This window comes from Phodopus roborovskii, unplaced genomic scaffold (assembly GCF_943737965.1).
Source record: "Phodopus roborovskii unplaced genomic scaffold, PHOROB, whole genome shotgun sequence".
NCBI classification, from domain to species: domain Eukaryota; kingdom Metazoa; phylum Chordata; class Mammalia; order Rodentia; family Cricetidae; genus Phodopus; species Phodopus roborovskii.
Window position 1 is genome coordinate 25,083 of NW_026126858.1, and position 12,541 is coordinate 37,623.

Below are 12,541 nucleotides of genomic sequence, written 5' to 3' on the forward strand. Positions count from 1 at the left end.
AGTCTTTGTTTATGAATACTCTCTCTCCTAAGAAGTAAACTATGGAAAAGACAAATAAGACTCACAATTATTCATCAAAAAGGTGAGTTTGACATTGTTGACTTCCTTCAGGAAGGTGATGATCCATTTTTTAGAGTAGACTTAGTGATTACTGGATTTCAGTCCATCTCTTTTGAGGCAGCCACCCAACATTAAATATGTGATATCTTCTAAAACCCTACATACACAATGACAGTTTATCATTTAAACATGTTTCTACTGTGCTCTGCGATTAAATAAATGATGAACCTGGGAGTTTCCCACATTCACGTGGAAGTCAACAGAGAGTCAATTGTGTGGAGAATAGCAGACCATTTCATCCTTGATTATGTTGTTATTTGATTATTAAAATAGGACATTAGATAATCCATGATCAGTGGATTGTGGTGACGCGATGTGGGAGGTGATTATTATAGACCATCTTAATATCAATTATGTAGTTAAAATATTAAATTTATCACGACAGCATCGTTCATGAGTCTGGTTGGGAGCCATCTTAGGGAAGTGGATGATGTTACATGAACTCATTATTTGATTATTTAATTATATAAAACAATGATTATATTCCATGACACCTGGAATCTGATGCCACTGACCATCTAATTACATAATCAATGAATTTAAATTGACAATTTGTGTTAATCCCCAAGATAATGTAAATATTTGTATAATTATAAACCAAAATCCCCTCCATTCCATGAAGAGACCCGTAAAGCTCCCTGTTGTGGAGATAATGTGCAATATCTTCACAGTTGTATGATTCATTGACTCAACTGATGATGATGACATCCTTCATGACTGGAGTCTGGCCATACTTCCCAGCCAGTAGAATGCTACATCCCCTATTTATTGGGACAGTTAGTGACTTATTTAATTTTTTAAATTATGTAAACGACAGACAATGCCAACACCGATTATGGTTAGGGTGCAAAAATCTGTCAGTGACAAATTAGAAATTTGTAGACATGGGCAGAGCATTTTCTGAATGATCTATGCCTCTCCCAGACCATAAAAGGAATGCTGGAGAATAGAGTCCAGAAGATTGCATGGTGCCCCTCCAGAAGTACAAGAACTTTCACCAAGGTCTGCACGGTGGTCTGGGTGTTGACTAGTTTGCTCTTCCTCCACATCTTCACATCGGTTGTGATCTACCATGAGAAGATATAGTGGCACTAGCAGGTCTGCACCATCAGCGAGACCTGGCAAAATGATTATGACTCAGAACACAGAAGAACATCTTTCTCAGCTATGCTGGTGATGCCCCTGCTGCAGCCATTTTTTCAGCTGTTATCAACATTGTGGCTACTACTGCTATGCCAGGATTGGGCCATTATTCACTCCTGCCTAACACACAACAGAGATTCAGGTGCTGATGATGTCAGGCCAACAGAATTCATCAGACAAGACAGTATGATTATCTGACGATTAACTGATGGCATTTTAAAAATGCGTGATGACAGCATACAGTTTCATACCTGGCAAGTCTGCCCAGGAATTGATGATACAAAAAAAGTCAACGGCTTACTTATTTAAAGATGTAATTATTAAATTCTTTCATTATATAATCTGTGATCCTGAAGATTGGTGCCACCTTGTGTGACTCAAGTGTGACAGACCATCTAACTAATCAGTATTTCATTATTCAAATCTGTCTTTTTCTACTCCAGGAAGAGTGGAGTCTGGATCCACCTTGTTGGTGTTAAATTGTATCTTGTGAATTCTTTCTTTCTTTCTTTCTTTCTTTCTTTCTTTCTTATTATTTCCTTTATTTAAATTTATGTTGATACCATTTTGTTATCTCTCTAGGGGTAAAATTATGAGAAACTATCTCTTTATTCATTCATTTTTTGTTCAAATCTATGATTAAGAACTCAATGTCTATTCAGTATTGAGCAATCATTTAGGCTTCACGCATAAAACACCATCCACTTGTTTAATGTTTATTCATTTAATTATGAAAATCTGTCATTATGTATTCAGTGATCATTGGAGTTTTGAGCCTCCTTAGGGGAGACCGTTGTACCAGACCATCACATAATCTAATACTACACTTGCTTCCTTAACTGTTAAACTAGGATATTAGGTAATAATTCATCATTTAATTGACGTATTTACAATACAGGTAATGTTATGGACCATAAGTCCCTTTTGGAGTCAAAATGTTGGGAGTTGATGATGTAATATCATCTCATTACTTCATCATTTAGCTGTGTAAATAGATCTTTACACCAGCGATAGGTTTAGGACTTTGGGGCCATCTCGTCAGTGTTACTACAAAAGGCCCACTAATTAATTTTCAATTTAATTTTTTAAAAACATCATGATTCCATGAAGAGATCATTCTGACTACTCCATGTGGGATTTAAGTGTGCACCACCATGTCATTTTTCAATCATTTTTCATTATATATTTATTATTTAAATCGATGAAGATGTTGTTCTTCTTGACGGGAGTCGGGCCATTCCTCCATGGGAGTTAATCACGTGGCATTATTTAATCATCTAAGTACTACTTCCTTGGCAATCACTGGAGTACGGTTCCATCTTTTAAAAGTTAAGTATGTAGGACTATCCAATTTTTAACTTACTTGATTGCGTAAGTAATGATGGTGTCATCCCTCATGTGGCTGTTGTGGGATTGACAGAGCAGGAGATCGGTACCAGAAGCAGTGCACAGAGAATGGGGCACACTGCCTTATGCAGTGATTACTGATTATGTAATAGTAGATTTTTAACAATCTAATGATTACACGAAACTGTACTGTTTCGCATCATCAGTTTCTGAGAGGTTGCAACAGAACTGACCCATGAAGGACACAGTGACCACTGATTTTAAAAATGGAATAACTGTATAATCTCCTGATCAGGGAATCTCATCTAATGAACTCTGTCAGGCTGATAACATGACACACCACCAACAATTAATCACTCTAAATAACCATATTAGAAAGCAGGATACAGGACTTAATAGAGAAAAGTCAATTGAGGAATCCAAAATGACTGAAAGAAACATAAGACACTGCTCAAAATCCTTAATCATCAGCCTAATGCAAATCTACACAACTCTGAGAAACCATGGGATCAAACTCCTCTAAAGGTAAGAGGATGAAGAGGAATTTATTTTATTTTCAAGAAAGGGAAAAGGATTATGGTAGAGGCGATTAACTGTATTGTTTCCATTCTAGAAATTAGCAAATTGAAGAATTGAAAACAAGAGTAAAATACTCATCATTGTGCTTGAATGGCACAATGATGCTTTCGTTTTCATGCTTATGTCACTATAGGCATGTCGTAGCTTGAGAGACGGGTAAATATGTAGAACTCAAAAGAAAGAGCCCTGCTTTGTTTTTGTGAGAAACTCAGTGGGGTGGTAAGGTTAGTTCATCGGTGGGTATGCTCCTTTTAGCATGTGGAAGGGGCACTAGAATGTGACAGAATGTTGGTTCATAAATGTTGCCTGGCAACCCTGCTTGCATACTGTGTCCTGGTAGCATGGGCCAAGGACCAGAGAGCAGCTTCGAGAAAGAGTTATCATGGGACATTACAGTCTCCCAAGATAACTACCTCCAAAAACTTTCAATGACAGCATTTGATTCGCCTAACCAAGTCACAGCCAAATATCTGGAAGTTTGCCTACAGCTTTTACTGGTTACCAAATTCAAGATTACCTAATCATGAGAGATCATCGTCTGTGGACAAACAGTAAAAGGCTTCTGTTTATGAATTCTCTCTCCTAACAAGTAATATTAAGGACACAAAGATAATAAGACTCACATTTATTCATCAAAAGGTGAGTTTTCCATTGTTGACTTCCTTCAGGATTGTGATAATCCGTTTGTTAGAGTGGACTTAGTGATTATTGGATTTCAGTACATCTCTTTTGAGGCAGCCGCCCAACATTAAATATGTGATATCTTCTAAAAACCCTGCATACACAATGACAATTCAGCATTTAATCATGTTCCTACTCTGCTCTGCAATTAAATAACGGATGAACCTGGGAGTTTCCCACAATCATGTGGGAGTCAACTGAGAGGCAATTGTGTGGAGCATGGCAGACCATTTCATCCTCTCATTATGTTGTTATTTGTTTATGAAAATAGGACACTAGATAATCCATGATCAGTGGATTGCGGTGACACGATGTGGGAGGCAATTATTATAGACCATCTTAATATCAATTGTGTAGTTAAAATATTTAAATTAATCACGACAGCATCATTCATGAGCCTGGTTTGGAGCCACCTTAGGAAAGTGGATTATGTTACATGAACTCATTATTTGATTATTTAATTAGATAAAACAATGATTATATCGTCCATGACACCTGATCTGGTGCCACAGATCATCTAATTACATAATTAATGTATTTAAATTGACAATCTGTGTTAATCCCCAAGATAATGTAAACATTTGTATACTTATGTAGACAACAATCCTCCATTCCATGAAGAGACGCATAAAGCTCCCTCTTGTGGAGATAATGTGCAATATCTACACATTTTATGATTCATTGACTCCATGATGATGACATCCTTCATGACTGGAGTCTGGCCATACCTCCTTCCAGTTAATTATTACATCACCTCTTTTTGGGACAGTTAGCTATCACTGACTTATTTAATTCTTCAAATTACTTAAACTACAGACAATGCCAACACCGATCATTTTTAGGTTGCAAATATCTGTCAGCGACAATTTAGGAAACTTGTAGACATGGGCAGAGCATGTTCTGAATGTCTATGCATCTTCCAGACCACTAGGAATGCTGGAGAACAGAGTCCAGAAGATTGCTTGGTGCCCCTCCGAGAAGTAAAAGAACTTTACCAAGGTCTGCATGGTGGTCTGGGTGTTGACTACTTGCTCTTCCTCCACATCTTCACATCGGTTGTGGTCTGCCGTCTACAAGATGTAGTGGCACTAGCAGGTCGGAACCATCATCGAGACCTGGCAAAAGGATGACGACTCAGAACACGGAAGAACATCTCTCTCTCAGCTAGGCTGTTGATGCCCCTGCTGCAGCCAACTGTTCAGCTGATATCAACATTTTGGCTACTACTGGTATGCCAGGAATGGGCCAATTACCTCAGGTCCTGCCGCAACACAACAGAGATTCAGGCACCGGTGAGGATGTCAGGCCAACAGAATTCACCAGGCAAGACAGTATGATTATGTGATGATTAACTGATGGAATATTAAAAATCTGTGATGACAGCATCCGTTTTCATATCTGGCAAGTCTGCCCAGGTATTGATGATACGAAAAATTTTAACGACTTAGATATGTAAAGATGTAATCATTAAATTGTTTCATTATACAATCTGTGAACCCTGAAGTGTGGTACCACCTTGTGTGACTCAAGTGTGACAGACGATCTAACAATCTGATGCTTTCATTATTTAAATCTGCCTTCTTCTACTCCAGGAAGAGTGGAGTCTGGAGCCCCCTTGTTGGTGTTAAAATGTCTCTTGTGGTTTCATTATTTATTTATTTAAATCAATGTTGATATCATTTTATCTCTCTAGGGGTGAATTATGAGAAATTATCTTTTCATTCATTCATTTTATTGTTCAAATGTATGATTAAGAACTCAATGACTCTTCAGTATTGATCAATCTTTAGGTTTCACACATAAAACACCATCCACTAGTTTAATGTTTACTCATTGAATTATGAAAATCTGCCCTTATGTATTCAGTTACCAGTGAAGATTTAAGCCTACTTAGGCGAGTCCATCGTGCCAGAACATAGCATCATCTAATAGTACACTTACTTATTTACCTGTTAAACTAGGAAAGTAAATAATAATTCATCATTTAATTAACGTATTTGAAAAACAGGTAATGTTATGGACCCTAAGTCCCTTTTGGAGTCAGATTTTGTGAGTAGACGATGTAACATCATCTCATTACTTCATCATTTAGCTCTGTAAGTAGGTCATTACATCAGCGATAGTTTTAGGACTTTGGTGCCATCTCGTCAGTGTTACTATAAAACACCAGCTAATTAATTATCAATTTAATTTTATAAATAAATCATTATTCCAGGAAGAGGTCAGTCTAACTACTCAATGTGGGATTTAAATATGCACCACCATGACATTATTCAATCATTTTTCATTATATATTAATTATTTGAATCGATGAAGATGTTGTTCTTCTTGACTGAGTAGGGCCATTCCTCCATGGGACTTAATCACGTAGCAGTATTTAATCATCTAAGTAATCCTTACTTGACAATCACTGGAGTTTGGTTCCATCTTATGAAAGTTAAGTATGGAGGACTATCCAATTATTAACTTACTTGATTGTGTAAGTAATGATGGTCATGTGGGATTGACAGAGCAGGAGATCGGTACCAGAAGCAGTGCCCAGAGAATGGGGGACACTGCCTCAGAGAGTGATTACTGATTATGTAGTAGTACATTTTTTAACAATCAAATGATTACACAATTTTAAAAAACTGTACTGTTTCGCATCATCAGTTTCTGAGAGGTTGCAATAGAACTGACCCATAAAGGACACAGTGACTACCGATTTTAAAAATGGAATCATTGTATAATCTCCTGATCAGGGAATCTCATCTAATGAACTCTGTCGGGCTGATAACATGACACACCACCAACAATAAATAACTCTATATAACCATCTTAGAAAGAGGGGTACAGGACTTAATAGAGAACAGTCAATTGAGGAATCCAAAATGACTGAAAGAAACATAAGACACTGCTCAAAATCCTTAATCATCAGCCTAATGCAAATCTACACAACTCTTGAGAAACCATGGGGTCAAGCTCCTCTAATGGTAAGAGGATGAAGAGGAGTTTATTTTATTTTCAATAAAGAGAAAAGGATTATGTTAGAGATGATTAACTGTATTGTTTCCATTCTAGAAATTAGCAAATTGAAGCATAGAAAACAGGTTTTAAATACTCATCATTGTACTTGAATGGCACAATGATGCTTTGCTTCATGCTTATGTCACTATAGGCATGTCGTAGCTTGAGAGACGGGTAAATATGTAGAACTCAAAAGAAAGAGCCCTGCTTTGTTTTTGTGAGAAACTCAGTGGGGTGGTAAGGTTAGTTCATTGGTGGGTATACTCCTTTAAGCCAGTCGGAGGGGCACTAGAATGTGACAGAATGTTGGTTCATAAATGTAGCCTGGCAACCTTGCCAGGTAGCCTGGTAGCATGGGCCAAGGACGAGAGAGCAGCTTCGAGAAAGAGTTATCTTGGGACATTACAGTCTCCCAAGATAACAATCTCCTAAAACTTTTCATGACAGCATTTGATTCGCCTAACCAAGTCATAGCCGTACCTCTGGAAGTTTGCCTACAGCTTTTACTGGTTACCAAATGCAAGATTACCTCATCAGAGGACATAGGCTGTGGAGAAACAGTTCAGAGACTTCTGTTTATGAATACTCTCTCTCCTCAGAAGTAAAACTATGTAAGAAAAGATAATAAGACTCACGAATATTCATCAAAAAGGTGAGTTTGACCTTGTTGAATTCCTTCAGGAAGGTGATAATCCGTTTGTTAGAGTAGACTTAGCGATTGTTAGATTTCAGTCCATCTCTTTTGAGGCAGCCGTCCAACATTAAATATGTGATATCTTCTAAAAACACTGCATACACAATGAGAGTTCAGCATTTAAACATGTTACTACTCTGCTCTGCGATTAAATAAGGGATGAAACTTGGAATTTCCCACAATCATGTGGGAGTCAACTGAGACTCAATTGTGTGGAGCATGGCAGACCATTTCATCCTCTCATTATGTTGTTATTTGTTTATTAAAATTGGACATTAGATAATCCATGATCAGTGGATTGTGGTGACGCGATGGGAGGCAATTATTATAGACCATCTTAATATCAATTATATAGTTAAAATATTTAAATTAATCACGACAGCATCGTTCATGAGCCTGGTTTGGAGCCACCTTAGGGAAGTGGATGATGTTACATGAACTCATTATTTGATTATTTAGTTATATAAAACAATGATTTTATCGTCCATGACACCTGGAATCTGGTGCCACAGATCACCTAATTACATAATTAATTAATTTAAATTGACAATCTGTGTTAATCCCCAGGATAATGTAAATATTTGTATAGCTATGTAAACAACAATCCTCCATTCCATGAAGAGACCTGTAAAGCTCCCTCTTGTGGAGATAATGTGCAATATCTACACATTTTATGATTCATTGACTCAATTGGTGATGATGACATCCTTCATGAATGGAGTCTGGCCATGCTTCCATGCCAGTAAAATGCTACATCCCCTATTTATTGTGACAGTTAGCTATTACTAACTTATTTAATTCTTTAAATTATGCAAACGACAGACAGTACCATCACCGATTACGGTTAGGGTGCAAATACCTGTCAGGGACAAGGTTAGGAAAGTTGTAGACATGGGCAGAGACTTTTCTGAATGATCTATGCATCTCCCAGAGTACGAGGGATGCTGGGTGATTGAGTCCAGAATGATGCACAGTGCCCTCCGAGAAGTACAAGGGCTTCATCAAGGCCGGCACGGTGGTCTGTGTGTTGACTACCTGCTCTTCCTCCACATCTTCACACCGGTTGTGATCTGCCATGAGAAGAAGGAGTGGCACTAGGAGGTCGGACCCATCACCGAGACCTGGCAAAAGGATGACAACTCAGAACACGGAGGAACATCTCTCAGCTATGCTGGTGATGCCCCTGCTGTAGCCATCTTTTCAGCTGTTACCAACATTGTGGCTTCTATTGCTATGCCAGAATTGGGCCCATTATCTCACGTCCTGCCGCAACACAACTGAGATTCAGGTGCTTGTGATGAGTTCAAGCCAACAGAATTCAACACGCAAGACAGTATGATTATCTGACGATTAACTGATGGCATTTTAAAATTGTGTGATGACAGCATACAGTTTCATACCTGGCAAGTCTGCCCAGGAATTGATGTTATAAAAAAAAAGGTCAACGGCTTACATATTTAAAGATGTAATTATTAAATTCTTTCATTATATAATCTGTGATCCCTGAAGTTTGGTGCCACCTTGTGTGACACAAGTGTGACAGACTATCTAAATATCTCATTTCATTCTTCAAATCTGTCTTTTTCTACTCCAGGGAGAGTGCAGTCTGTATCCACGTTGTTGGTGTTAAAATGTTTCTTGTGAATCCTTTCTTTCTTTCTTTCTTTCTTTCTTTCTTTCTTTCTTTCTTTCATTCTTCCTTTCTTCCTTTCTTTATTTAAATCAATGTTGATATCATTTTGTTATCTCTCTATAGGTGAATTATGAGAAACTTTCTCTTTATTCATTCATTTTTTGTTCAAATCTATGATTAAGAACTCAATGTCTATTCAGTATTGAGCAATCATTTAGGCTTCACGCATAAAACCCCATCCACTTGTTTAATGTTTATTCATTTAATTATGAAAATCTGTCATTATGTATTCAGTGATCACTGGAGTTTTGAGCCTCCTTAGGGGAGACCGTTGTACCAGACCATCACATAATCTAATACTACACTTGCTTCTTTAACTGTTAAACTAGGAAATTAGGTAATAATTCATCATTTAATTGACATATTTACAATACAGTTAATGTTATGGACTATAAGTCCATTTTGGAGTCAGATTGTGGGAGTTGATGATGTAATATCATCTCATTACTTCATCATTTAGCTGTGTAAATAGATCTTTACATCAGCGATAGGTTTAGGACTTTGGGGCCATCTTGTCAGTGTTACTATAAAAGGCCAACTAATTAATTATCAATTTATTTTTTTAAAAACATCATTATTCCATGAACAGATCATTCTGACTACTCCATGTGGGATTTAAGTGTGCACCACCATGTCATTTTTCAATCATTTTTCATTATATATTAATTATTTAAATCGATGAAGATGTTGTTCTTCTTGACGGGAGTCGGGCCAATCCTCCATGGGAGTTAATCACGTGGCAATATTTAATCATCTAAGTACTACTTCCTTGGCAATCACTGGAGTATGGTTCCATCTTTTGAAATTTAAGTATGGAGGACTATCCAATTTTTAACTTACTTGATTGCGTAAGTAATGATGGTGTCATCCCTCATGTGGCTGTTGTGGGATTGACAGAGCAGGAGATCGGTACCAGATGCAGTGCCCAGAGAATGGGGGACAATGCCTTATGCAGTGATTTCTGATTACATAATTGTAGATTTTTAACAATCGAATGATTACACGAAACTGTACTGTTTCGCATCATCAGTTTCTGAGAGGTTGCAACAGAAGTGACCCATGAAGGACACAGTGACCACCTATTTTAAAAATTGAATAACTGAATAATCTCCTGATCAGGGAATCTCATCTAATGAACTCTGTCGGGCTGATAACATGACACACCACCAACAATTAATCACTCTAAATAACCATATTAGAAAGCAGGATACAGGACTTAATAGAGAAAAGTCAATTGAGGAATCCAAAATGACTGAAAGAAACATTAGACACTGCTCAAAATCCTTAATCATCAGCCTAATGCAAATCTACACAACTCTGAGAAACCATGGGATCAAGCTCCTCTAAAGGTAAGAGGATGAAGAAGAGTTTATTTTATTTTCAAGAAAGGGAAAAGGATTATGGTTGAGGCAATTAATTTTATTGTTTCTTTTCTAGAAATTAGAAAATTGCAGCATAGAAAACAGGTTCAAAATACTCATCATTGTACTTGAATGGCATAATGGTGCTTTCATTGCCATGCCTATGTCACTATAGGCATTTTGTAGCTTGAGAGATGGGTATATATGTAGAACTCAAAAGAAAGAGCCCTGCTTTGTGTTTGTGAAAAACTCAGTGGGGTGGTAAGGTTAGTTCATCGGTGGGTATGGTCCTTTTAGCAAGTGGGAGGGGCACTAGAATGTGACAGAATGTTGGTTCATTTATGTTGCCTGGCAACCCTGCTTGCATTCTGTATCGTGGTAGCATGGACAAAGGACCAGAGAGCAGTTTCGAGAAAGAATTGTCATGGGACATTACAGTCCCCCAAGATAACTATCTCCAAAAACTTTCAATGACAGCATTTGATTCGCCTAACCAAGTCACAGCCAAATATCTGGAAGTTTGCCTACAGCTTTTACTGGTTACCAAATTCAAGATTACCTAATCATGAGAGAACATCGTCTGTGGACAAACAGTTCATAGTCTTCTGTTTATGAATTCTCTCTCCTAACAAGTAATATTATGGACACAAAGATAATAAGACTCACATTGATTCATCAAAAGGTGAGTTTTCCATTGTTGACTTCCTTCAGGATTGTGATAATCCGTTTGTTAGAGTGGACTTAGTGATTATTGGATTCCAGTACATCTCTTTTGAGGCAGCCGCCCAACATTAAATATGTGATATCTTCTAAAAACCCTGCATACACAATGACAGTTCAGCATTTAAACATGTTCCTACTCTGCTCTGCGATTAAATAAGGGATGAACCTGGGAGTTTCCCACAATCATGTGGGTGTCAACTGACAGGCAATTGTGTGGAGCATGGCAGACCATTTCATCCTCTCATTATGTTGTTATTTGATTATGAAAATAGGACACTAGATAATCCATGATCAGTGGATTGCGGTGACACGATGTGGGAGGCAATTATTATAGACCATCTTAATATCAATTGTGTAGTTAAAATATTTAAATTAATCACGACAGCATCATTCATGAGCCTGGTTTGGAGCCACCTAGGAAAGTGGATTATGTTACATGAACTCATTATTTGATTATTTAATTAGATAAAACAATGATTATATCGTCCATGACACCTGATCTGGTGCCACAGATCATCTAATTACATAATTAATGTATTTAAATTGACAATCTGTGTTAATCCCCAAGATAATGTAAACATTTGTATACTTATGTAGACAACAATCCTCCATTCCATGAAGAGACGCATAAAGCTCCCTCTTGTGGAGATAATGTGCAATATCTACACATTTTATGATTCATTGACTCCATGATGATGACATCCTTCATGACTGGAGTCTGGCCATACCTCCCTGCCAGTTAAATACTACATCACCTCTTTATTGGGACAGTTAGCTATCACTGACTTATTTAATTCTTCAAATTACTTAAACGACAGACAGTGCCAACACCGATCATTTTTAGGTTGCAAATATCTGTCAGCGACAATTTAGGAAACTTGTAGACATGGGCAGAGCATGTTCTGAATGTCTATGCGTCTTCCAGACCACTAGGAATGCTGGAGAACAGAGTCCAGAAGATTGCTTGGTGCCCTCCGAGAAGTAAAAGAACTTTACCAAGGTCTGCATGGTGGTCTGGGTGTTGACTACTTGCTCTTCCTCCACATCTTCACATCGGTTGTGGTCTGCGTCTACAAGATGTAGTGGCACTAGCAGGTCGGCACCATCATCGAGACCTGGCAAAAGGATGACGACTCAGAACACGGAAGAACATCTCTCTCTCAGCTAGGCTGTTGGTGCCCCTGCTGCAGCCAA